This window comes from Pteropus vampyrus, unplaced genomic scaffold (genome assembly GCF_000151845.1).
Source record: "Pteropus vampyrus isolate Shadow unplaced genomic scaffold, Pvam_2.0 Scaffold73, whole genome shotgun sequence".
NCBI lineage: Eukaryota > Metazoa > Chordata > Mammalia > Chiroptera > Pteropodidae > Pteropus > Pteropus vampyrus.
In genome coordinates, this window is record NW_011888854.1 from 2021096 (window position 1) to 2033897 (window position 12802).

The following is a 12802-nucleotide window of genomic DNA, read 5'->3' on the forward strand; positions in this document are numbered from 1 at the left end:
GTAAATATAAGCCTATTAAAATTTTCCCTCAAAACTGTATCCAATAGCACACATTTAAAATATTATTAATCTGGTTAGGGGCGCATCAGGCATTTTTGTTTGTTTGCTTTTTGTTTTTAATTTGCAAAGTACTTTGACCTATAAAGTCATTGTGAGTTTAAACTGGGTTAATATGGACCATATTCTAATCAACTAAAGTTGCTATTTCATTCAACTGAAAATATATTTCATGATAATGAGCTCACTATTTTATGACCACATCATGGATATGATGTACACTGATCTGATGTGCATATCGCATTGAATATTCCTGGAAACAAGTGGTCACTCTTGTCGGAATGACAGTTGGGGATGATATAATAGACTATTGTGAAGGAATTAACACTTTGTGAAGTAAGAAATTTGTTTTTTTAGGATTCAGCTACACTTTAAAAGGAAGATGCAGCAGTAGTAATTGTAGATCAGGTGCTGCCGTTCGCCAGATCACCTTGTGTAGTGGCGGGAGGGCATATGCCTGTGGCTGGACAAAGTAAGCACTGGGGCAGGGCCTGAATCTTGAGCCCTTCAGAGGACGAGAAAAAACACTGGCAATAGTAATAAAAAACCACTGTAGATACGCTATGAATTTCAGTGATCTTTATACAGGATAAATGATGACCTTCTCTCATCAGTAGTAATGGGGATGGACTATTTTTAGGTAACCTTTATGCCAGTGAAATTGTTTATTATTTGTTATATACCATCAATGGAATGTACCAGAAACAGACTGTTTCCCTCAGGAATGTAGCTTTACTATGCAGAATTTTCACTTTTTCATCTTGGCCATATTCATATCCATCACTCATATTCCAATAAAACAAAATGACACTCAGCTAAATCTGTTCTACTCAATTTACAAAAAATGGATATTGAATGCTTACAATATGACTTGAAGTGTTAAAAATTGAGGTGTTTGAATCCTTCCTGATATCATGAGGTGACAAACAGGACAGGACAGTGATGAGTCCCCTGCAGTGTGGTAGAAAGCAGGAGCATAGGCCTGGAGAGTGCTTAGTCCAGCTCATGGGATCATGAGACCCTGGGGCATCAATAAGCTCTTCGAAGTGAGGCTTAAATGATAAGTGACAGTTAACGAAGCAAAGATGGGAATATATAAGCCACTTGCTTTTCTTACAAAGGATTTATTTTTGAAAATAAATTTAATTAGAACTATCTTATAGGTTCATCTATCAAGTAAAATCTATTTGCTGGTCATGAATATGTTTTTCAAAAATTATATAATTTTAAAACATACATCTCTAATAATTGCCTAGAATTTAGAAAGTAAAAGGGTAAGTGTATATATCCCTAATTCATGTATCATTATTTCTCAGTAGAATATTTTAAATAGTATATTATTTTTTAATTTTCAATCTTTATCGATGTGGCTTTTTATGATTAATAAATGTGAGATTATTTACATCATCAAGTAATTTATCTATAAGATTTTCATAGGTGTTAGTTTAATGTCATTATTCTGAGTAATTAATTTCCACAAATATTTTGCAAAACAAAACTAATGACCCAATGATTGACCTAGTTTATCTACTACTGGATTTTTGCCTTTGCAATTTGGTTTCCATTTAGTGTAGAATATCTCTATCTAATTACAAATAGAAGCTCCATTTGAATATTCTTTCCACAATTTGATATTTCACATAGCAATTACATGATTTCAAAACTGAATGTTTGTACAGCGTATGATTACTCACTGCCTAATTTTTCAGTTCCTGTAGTGTGGCGTGGAAAAAACTTGGACGATGTCATGAACCAAAGCGATGAATGCTGGGTTCAGCTTTTGTGGTTATAAAAGAGATCTTTCTTTTTTATTATTATTATTTTAAATTTATTGGGGTGACATTGGTTAACAAAATTATATAGTTTTCGAGTGTAGAATTCACATGTATATTGCATTGTGTGTTCACCACCCAAAGTTAAATTTTCTTCCATCATCACATATTTGACCCCCCTTTACTCTTACCTACCCCCCCACCTTCTCCCTTCCCCTGGTTACCACTAATCCACTGTCCATGTCCATGAGTCTCTGTTTGTTTGTCTTGATCATTTGTTACTTTCAATTTTATAGCCCACATATTAGTGAAATCATATGGTTCTCAACTTTGACTCATTTTGCTTGGCATGATAATCTCAAGATCCATCTGTTATTGCAAATGGCAGTGTTCCCTCTCTTCTTATGGCTGAGTCATATTCCATTGTATATATGTACCACAGCTTCTTTATCTAATCATCTAACGAAGGATATTTTGGTTGTTTCCATGTCTTGGTTACCATGAATAACCTGCAATGAACATCAGAGTGCATATATCTTTATGGATAAATGTTTTTAAATTTGGGGGGTAAACACTCAGAAGAGGGATTGCCAGGTAATATGGTAATTATATTCTTAGTTTTTCGAGGAACTTCCCTACTGTTTTCAGTAGTGATTGTACCAATTTACATTCCCACCAGCAGTGTATGAGGGTTCTTTTTTCTCCATATCCTTTCCAATATTTGTTATTCCTTGTCCTGTTGATTAGAGTTATTCTAATAGGTGTGACATGGTATCTTATTGTGGTTTTGATTTGCATTTTCCTAACAGCTAGTGAAGTTGAACATCTTTTCATATGTCTGTTGGCCATTTGTATGTCTTCTTGGGAGAACTGTCTCTTCAGGTCTTCTGCCCATTTTTAATTGAATTGTTCATTTTGTTGTTGTTGAGTTGCACTAGTTCTTTGTATATTTTGAATATTAGCCCCTTATTGGAGACATTGTTTGCAGATATCTTCTCCATTCAGTTGGTTGCCTCTTTGTCTTGTTGATAGTTTCTTTTGCTGTGCAGAAGCTTTTTGTTTTGATATACTAAAAATAAGAGATCTTTCTTTTGCAACTTTTACTTTAAAAACTTGCAATTCATTAACATCTTCAAGTTTTTTTTTGCCATTCTATTTATAAAATACTTTCACTAATGATTTCTAGTTGTTTTTGAACATATACAAACAAAATTTAATACATTTTATTTATTCAAAATATCAATATGATTGTCGAATATAAAGGGGGGTTTATAAGAAATTCTTCAGAGAGTCAAATATTTCTAAAATCAGTTGATTATCAGAAATAAATAATTGTTTATTCTAGACTGAAGTATGTTTTCTAATGCACTGCTTCATAAATGTTGCCAGCCAGTTACTACAATACACACAAACACTCACAATTTATATATACATATGCCAATTAGTAGCATATCATAGCTTTTAGGGGAGAACAATTATAAACTACATATGCATTACCAACAATGACCATTATATTTCTATCTATGCTGACTAATTATATATGTCAATTGGGAGAATGTTTTTGAATGGGATGATATTTAAATAAGTAAATTTTGATTAAAGTAGATTGTTTTCTATAATGCGGGTGGATGTCATGTGATCAATTAAAGGCCCGACTAGAACAAAAAGGCAAGCAAGAAGGAACTCCCCAGAAGACTGCCTTCAGACTTCATCTGCTGCCTGTATTTCACTCTGCAGATGTGGAATCCACAGTCTCCATATTGTGTATGAGCCGATTCCTTATAATAAATACTACTCTCTCTCTCTCTCATATATATATATTTCCATATAGAAATAATCCATATATATATTCCATAAATATATATTCCATATATATATTCCATAAATACATATTTTTTCATATATATATATATTTTTCTTCTCTCCCAAAGTTCTTTTTTATGTTGTCAGTGAAAACAAAACTTCCATCCCTCTGTTAACCTTTCCAGTAAGTTTATAATAGCATTCAGAATGTATCCTCTTGACAGACTAAACTCAAAATTTGGCTTGGATAATGACTGACAACAGTACACACACCCAAGAGGGCACATAAAGCTTAATTGTGCGCATGTGAGCAGGGCAAGCTCGTAAACAGCTGCCAGGATGATCTGAGCAAAGGAAAGGGTGGAAGCTGGGGTCGGTTAGGCAGCGCACTGACAGGCATGAACTTTACGTAGGATCTGAGCGTCCCCCGAAGCCAAGGGAGGGGGTGCGGGTCTTTCCATCCCTTTGCCCAAATGTGGAGCAAGGAAGGAAGTGGGAGGGGTGGAGCTTGAAAGCTGTTAGTGATCAGACATCAAAACTGGAGTCAGACTCTTTATTACAACTGTGAATCCATAAATTGGATGAAATATCATTTGTTGATTGAAATGAACTTATTCTGTATTTGAAAGATTTGGTCACTGATATAAAACTGGCACAGTTTAACTATTTACAAGATTTTTCTTCTGCTAATAAAGCCAACAGAGTAAAGCTACTTCTTACCTTTACTTACCTGCACAAGAAAAAATTGAAATTAAAATGTGTAACATTTATCTTGAAGGAACACTTTTTAAATTTAAATGTCAAGTTATACTTCACACAGTAATGTATAAATGCACATTCTGCTTCTAAGTGTGTTTTATCACCTTTAAAGCACAGTCTTAACCTAACTGCTTCTTTGGCAGATTTATTTCTTCTCAATGTCACTGATGTGGTCAGTGATATCACTACAGCTCCCACGATAGTTGGCATATGTATACAAACATTTCGTAGAAATTACACATTCATCATAAACTTCCTTAAGAAGTGTGTTAATTTATTGTTATTAAACACAAACTTCCTTTTTATTTGTTTTTAGAGTTTATTTCTTCTGAAATGATGTATTGAACAATAAAAATGTATCACTTATCAAATGGTAAAATGAAGAAATAGCAGTAAATATATACCATTCAATGGATGACCAAACACTGTGTAAGAGTGTTTAAGCTGCTTCTGTTGAGGACAGAATGCCTAGTCTCTGTATTCTGTGTATATTTCTTGAACTATAAACCTGTAATTTCTCACATTTCCCTCTGGCCTCGTTGTTTGGTGGCTGGGTAGCAGGACTCGTAGTAAAACTGGCTGGAATTCCAAGGGGCAGCACCATGGAATACTTCACCCACTATCACTCTAGATGACGTTAGCTTCTAGAAGTGCCTGTTAAGCAAAGTTCATTTCTGGTAAACACTCATTCAACCATTCCTTAAAGTCGTGTTCTCTTTATCTGGAAAGATTTGGAAATGGTTTTATCATTACACATACTTCAATACCAGTTAACATGAAACTATATGCATGTGCTTCTTGCATACCATTAGATAAGACTATAGTGGAAACTAGAAATAATGCGGTGTACCAAATCCACGTTGGTGATTTTTATGTCACTATTAATAGAAAACAGTATGAAAATTGAGAAACACTAGGTTAATCCTAAACTGAGTGGCATAACAGGACAACAGAGTAAGCCAAGACCGTGCCAAGAAAACCAAGAGAGAGGTTATTGTGTCTATGGGAAAAGTGGCACTATTATCTTAGTGCCCAGTGACTTCTTTTCCCAATATAATTTAAACAGTAAATTCCAGAGCCCGAGTGTGGAATCAGACATTTTGATACCAAAGCTTGAGCTCCTCACCGCTACATTATAATGAGGCTTGAAGACAGCTAATGATAAAAAGAAAAACTTTGACTGAAAAATGAGCAGCGAAGACTATCAAGACAGGAAGCTGAAGTTGAGGCAGGTGCTTAGTACTGGATAATTTCTTTAAAGGAATGACAGATACTGCAAAAAATATATTGTTCTTACTCTTCAGGTTTATGGACCAAATTTCTGGGAATCTTTGCCCAAATTCATTTATCCAATCAGTTAATTAAGTAATTAATTTAATTAACACACTGAGTACCTACTTCATGTCAAACTTTTCTAGGTTCGAGGGTAAAGCAATTTATGAAGCAGACATGGTCTTGTAGAATTTACAGTATAGAGAAGTAAACAAATATTCAATAAGCATTGCCATTGTCTCAAATGTTTTTAATAAAATACTCTATCTTTGTTTGAAAAGATACCAGTAAAAATATCTCAACATACTTGAGAGAGATTTTAACATGTCTGGGGAACCGAAGGGAGATCAGAGTCACTACGGCAGAGAAATCAGGAGAAAAGTGGTAAGAGATGCTGCCGGAGAGTGGGGTTGTGGGGTTCATTCCAAAACCATCCATGGGGAGCCACAATTTTTGAACGTTAACCTTCAAACAGTGAGCATCTACCGAAAAACTTTAACCGGGAACTTGAATTAATAGGAGCTGAATTTTTAAAAGATCAATTTAAACACCTTAGAAAATTTGTAGCAGAGCAAAAGGAAATGTGAGTAAGTGAACAGGAAGTCAACTTATTAGTGAGAAGTCGGATAAGACTTCATTTAAAGTCATGACAGAGCAAATGGAGGATCATTTAAATGGTTAGACTGCAGAACAGTCTAAACTTTGTCAAACTATAAGCCGAAGATAGGATGGGGCATGGCACCTATATTAGGCTGCTGAGCCTGCCACAACAAAGTACCAAAAAGTGGGTGGCATGAGCAACAGAAATGTATTTCTCATAGTTCTGGAAGTTAGAAGTCTAAAACCCAGCTGTCAGTAGAGAATGGAGGATTGTTCCATACGTTGCCCCTGGGATTGCAGATGGCCATCTTCTTCCAGTGTGTGTCTCTTCACATCATCTTCTCTCTATACATATCTTTTTCTCTTTAAGTGGCCTTCTTTTCCCATGGACAACAGTCACATTGGATTAGGGGTCCACTCTAGTCCAATATGACTGCATCATATCTCAACTAAGGATAGCTGCAAAAACCTGATTTTCAAATAAAGTTACACTCTGAGGTGTTGGGAGCAAGGATTTTAACAGGTGGATTTGGGGAGAAATAATTTAACTCATAGTAACATCTATTTAGAAGAATATGATTATTGTATAATTAATTATAGATATTAATTATCCTGAACCACAAGGTTTTGAAAACTGGTCTAAAGGGGATTGTGGGCCCACAACAGACCCATGAAATTTTACATTTATTTAAAAAACGGAAGTAAATATCTGTTTGTGTGCATGTGCGTAAGTGTGTATTTGTATGTGTTGGCATACACAGGTTTCTCTGTACACGCGGGTGTAAGGAAGGTCTAATTTCAGCACTGACTAGTTATTTCTTAAGCAAAAAGGAAAAACACTAGAACTTTATAACATTGAATTTCCTGATTATCGGAAATATAAACTTCACCCAGAAAAAACATGGTACTCAGTTTTTCCCTGAGTGACAAAAGAAAGAAGAAGAAGAAAGAGGAGGAGGAGGAGGAGGAAGAAGAAGAAGAGGAAGAGGAAGCAAAGAAATTTCTTTTGGTGGCATTTATGTTCTCTTTGTGCTAAAGCAAGTAATGAGTAGAGTATAGATTAAAAAGTTAGCAATGGAGGGGGTTTGGAGAGAATGGAGACAGTTAGAAATAGTTATGGGGAAAGAGAGGGTCAGTTACTTCAATATGCTGTTTTAACATCCCTTGTCGGTCATTGGCCGCCTCCCCCATCAGTGAACAGTTTCTCTTTGCTTTTTCATGACAGGATACTAGGCAGAAAAAACTAAACCACCTTAATAGAATTTTCTCATTCAGGATCGTAGTTACGTCAGCTCTGTTCTTGTTCTAAAGAATGGACCTGCCTTGGAATTTTTTTTCAGAGTTTGTACAAAATTCAATTAATCTGTTTAAAAAAGGAGAAAACTTGGATACACCTTTGTCATTACCAACTTCAATTATATACAATGTTTTTGTTTTCAATTCTCTACCAATAAAATTTAATATTTCTATGTTAGGGAAAAAAAAAACAAAAATTTTTTTTAATCTAATCACAGCAGCATTGGCTCCTACAATAGCCAAAATGATCTATAAAATCCCTCCATGAAAGACCGTCTTTCAAGGGCTGTTGGAATATTAATTGTAATCCATGACAATTTGCTACTTAAATGGAAGTATGAATGAATGTTATTGTATGAAATGTGTTAAACTATGAAGAGAATAGATAAACGAAAATTAAAAGTAATAGGAAATAATGTAATAAGTCAATCAAATTAGCATGAGCTTAAAACAAGTATTTTTTATACCTTTTGTTCTATCAAACAAAAGCAGCTGTTTAGCTGTCTAAAGTGAATTAGATCCATTTGCATTTATCTCCCTTCTAAAACATTAAAATTTACTGTGCAAAGAATAAGCTTATCTTTTAATCTATAGATCACAGGTGTTCAAGAGATTTAGAGAGTTCCTCTATCTTCTCTGAATAAAGTTTGTCTAGATTTAACATATAAGTATGAAATCAGTGGCTTTGCCTAACATCTAGGCTTATAAACTACCTGCAACTCCATAATTTTTGAAGGTACGGACTCCTGTGATTTAAATATCTATCATCTATATTTATGTTTTTTGATATCTAATTAAATGCCATAATTATGAAAAATATCTAGTTGTTCAGTCAAATAACTGTATTCATTTCATTATTACCTGACCTTAGAGCAAATGATTTTTTTGTGCATATTTGCTATTCTCTTCAATTTTGAACCTAAAAACATATTGCATATGTAACTAGGTATCTCCACAAAAATATGACTTGTCCCAAGTCGGTTGCAAATTCTTCTAGAACAAAGCATAAATCTCAACACATAATAGATGCACAATAAACACTTTATTTTGAAATTATATTTTATAAATAATTAAAATAAGTTATGTAAAAAAATTCTACATGCGAGTAAAGCAGAGAATAAGTAGTGCCATGATTATTGCCTTTATAATAGTATTCAACCAACTTAAATTGAAGGAATACATCTAAAATGCTTTTATTCTTGTAAAAATGTTTGTTCAATAATACATGATCAATGTTCACATATACTTAGAGAATAATGAAAATGTATTAATTTCCCAGATATAAAATAGAAATTTATTTGTAGGTATGTATAGATTAATTTTAGGGTAAAACACATTATTTTCTTTTTTATCTTGCATCATCATCGAAATAATCAAGATGTTTGCACTAACTTTGTGACCTAGTAAATGGCAGTAATTATAGCTGTTCTGTGATCAGAATCATATTTTGCAACCTATTATTTCCTTGCAATGTCACCATGACATTAACATACTATAAAATAAAAATCTATGCCCATAAACACCATATGATACACCTTTTGTTTAGACCCCAGTGTCAGTTATAGAAAGCAAAATATGGAATTTTTTTCTTATTCAAATTTTTGTAATTTGAAAAGGCCATGTGTGTTAAAACTAAGAGGAAGCAAATTAAAATATTCAGCTATATGCTTCGAGCTATAAGTTATTATTCCTAATAAATTATGAATAGTTTATATATGTGATTATATTATGTTTAAAGCAAACATATATTGAGTTATTAATACTTAACAGACACTTGACAGATCGGTTTACATGGGTCATCTCATATATAATTACACTGACCCAGTGAAGTTGATACAATTATTATTCCCATTTTACAGGGTTTGAGAAATAAGGCATTGAAAGATTAAGAAAGCAGGAGTAATTAACAAGAGGAGGTACAAAAATTGAGAGAGGGAGAGAGACTCACAAAGAAAGAAAACCAATAACCCTAAAACTTTTCTTTGCAGAGAAAATTTTTTCTAGGCCATCAGTACAGCTGTTGAAAGTCCATTAAAGCAAAAAAGATCAGTTTTTCCAATTAAGTGACAGCACTGTTTGTATTATTCAGTATGGTCATTAAAAACAAGCAAAGATTCTGGACCTTATTTCAAAAGAATGGGAATACAATTTAAACTTTTAAACTGAAGAATGATCTGATTTTATCGGTATTTTAAAAGTTTTATATAACAGCAGCACTGAGAATTATTATGCAAGAGCCACATGTAGGTGACAAGGCAGACTGTATTTAGGAGGTAGACACAAGTTAAATTGGAGATATTTCGAATGTGGGAGAGTGAATAAAAAGAGTGATCCTCCCTACTCATATATCTGGTTCGAATAACTGGATTAAGATTTATTTTGCTGAAAAAAGAAAAGGAGTTGGCGAAGGAAAGGAAGGAAAAGGAGGTGACAGAGAACTATAGTTAAATTTCTCAGACTCCGTGTCAGGCACTGTGCCACCAATATGTATATATATATATATTTTTTTTTTTTCCATTTTATTCTTATAACAACTCAGGCCCTGTACCTGTAACGAATACAAAACAAGTTTAGTAATTTTGGCCATGTAGAGGTGATTGTGCCGCTTGACTTACGTACAAGTAGGATTTCAACTGGGTGATAAATATGGCCTGAGTTTTAAAGGATCAGTTGAAAATATAAATTTGTAAATTATGCAAAATGACACCTCATAAAGAACATGGAGGAAGATGATATGGCATACGTCAAACACTGGAAATTTTTGGTCTATGGTTTATAGCTGCTCTTCACATTTCTTATTTTTAAATTGAGAAGCATTCTTCCACAATATGCATTTTTTAAATTAATTTAACTGACAATGCTTTTTTTGAGACAATTTCCCTTAAAATCTATTCTGTTCTGCTTTAAAAATAAAAAATAAAAAATAGAAGTCAGGCAACATTGGGCTTGTATTCCCATCCAGCAATAAATGATGAAAGGTGCTCCCTGACCCTCTGGGTGAAAGATGTACTCTGCATTTTGTCATATTTTCTCCCTTGCCTATCGTGTCCTCACTTTAAACCCAAGTTCGTATTTCCTATGGTTGTGCCACCTTCACTCATTCATTCATGGAACCTGTAGACATTTTGACTTTTCCATTCCAGACCTGTTGAAAAGAATCAGGAAATGAAAATCTGAAACTTGGAGAAACTAATTTAAACTAAAAACAAGAATGTTTCAGGAGCAGGATTATTCTGTTAATTTTAATCTTCTTGCAACTAAAAATTGTCCACTTAGATATATATTAATTCAAAACACAAATGCGCCAAGTGAGACTTTAAGGACTCTGTGTACAGGGTTAATAAACAGTACACCTGATTTTTGGTGGGGATATGGTCAATCAAATAAAAGAAAGAGTCAAGAAAAGAAACATTTATATAAATGGCGATGAATGAAATAACAAAGTTTTATACCATGCAACAGAAGGAACCCAGAATAAATATATAATGCTTACAATAGATCTCTTTAGATGCTGCTGATTTTATTAATTTTAAGATTTTACTGTATCATTATACAGTAATATAAATTCATGATATAGAAATTTCTTAATTTCTTAATTTCTATATCATGAATTTATATTACTGTATAATTATCGAGTCTATTATTTCTAAAAAGTAAAGGAATCTTTGGTGTTCAAGGTATCTCAAAAAGAGACTTTATAAGATTCTCAAATTCTTTGAAAAAAGTTAGTGTCCATGGTATGCTGATTTTATCCGTAAATAAGAAAACTTCAAAATCCCTAGACATCCACCCAGCTGTTTCTAGCTTCTGTTATATTTATACTGATTTATCTACCATGGCATATAATTAGTTGTTTGGGTTATTGAATAAAGCCTGACTGTATTTGATTATGATTCGGAACACATTATTTATATTGTCATTATGAAAGCAGTTTGGGCCAAGGTACATTTCACTCCTTTTTACTGAGGAAAACATGTAGAAGAAAATGGTACCTAGCCTTCTCCAAAACACGATAAATTATTTGCTGTATAGGTTTAATAAAAACATTACATGTTTTTAATTAAAAATAAATATGCTTAGAGAGTTCTAAAGTATACATAACCATGTAACAATATCTGCCTCTAGAAGTTTTTCACAGCCTAACTCGAAGTCCATGTTTATGGAAATTTTCCTCTTAAATTTCATTAAAAGGAATTAAATGGATTTATATTTACAATGCAGTTCCATCTATTTGTAATTTTAGGCACAATAAATATTTGTGAAAGAGCAAAAGAAAGGGAGAAGGCAAGACATATAGCTGATGGATTCATTCTCCTTTAAGACCAAGGTTTTAATATATATCATCAGTATAGATAGCATTACGTTTCACACGAAATCTAAGATGACGTGCCTGTTCATTGTTCTCTACCTCAGTATTCTAGACTGGTTGTCAGGCCTTAATGTTACTCCTTTATTTTTGATGTTGTAGTTTTGTTTTGTTTTTCATTTTTTGCTTTCAATCTCTAATAAAAGACCCCACAATTCCAAAGTAACCGAAGTTAGTTTTATTTTAGAAACAGCAGAGGCACAGATGAAGACATGACTTGCACACAAGTGCTTAAGGAAATTTTTCAGCTATGGTTAGCCCAGAAATCTAATTTCCGTAGAATATTTTCTGAAAGTTATAAATATGAGACCAAAGTTTGCCTTATAATTTTCCATCTGGGTTTTCACTAAAATGTCACAATCTAGTTTAGGAGTCATAAAAGTATTTAATGTATAGATCAACGCCTGCTTTCATTTGAGCTAAGGGTCTACCTAGCACGCATACTAAACATTCCCCATGTTCACGCCAACTTCACGGTGACAGGAGTGCTGACATTGATTGCTTTAATGCTAAACTGAACTCCGCCCTTCTCAAGGTCAGATGAAGACTAGCTAAACTTATGTAAAGACGCTATGGAAGCACTTGACTACTGCAAACTACCGTAGGAAATTAGTTAAGATTTGCCAGTAACTTATTTTTTCAGAAAACTGGGCTGTCAGAGTTTTGATGTATTAGACTGTTCTTGTGCATTTAAGAATGAAACCAGCTCCCAAATTTTTATTTGGCACTTTGTCTTAGGATTTTTAGCCCCAACATTATGCCTGCATATGAGGAAGATGATACTAGCTCTTTAGTGAAAGAAAATGTTTTTTATAAATTAAATGAACAATATAAGATAAATTTGCTACCTTGGCATGATGAGTATAAAGGTAGGATG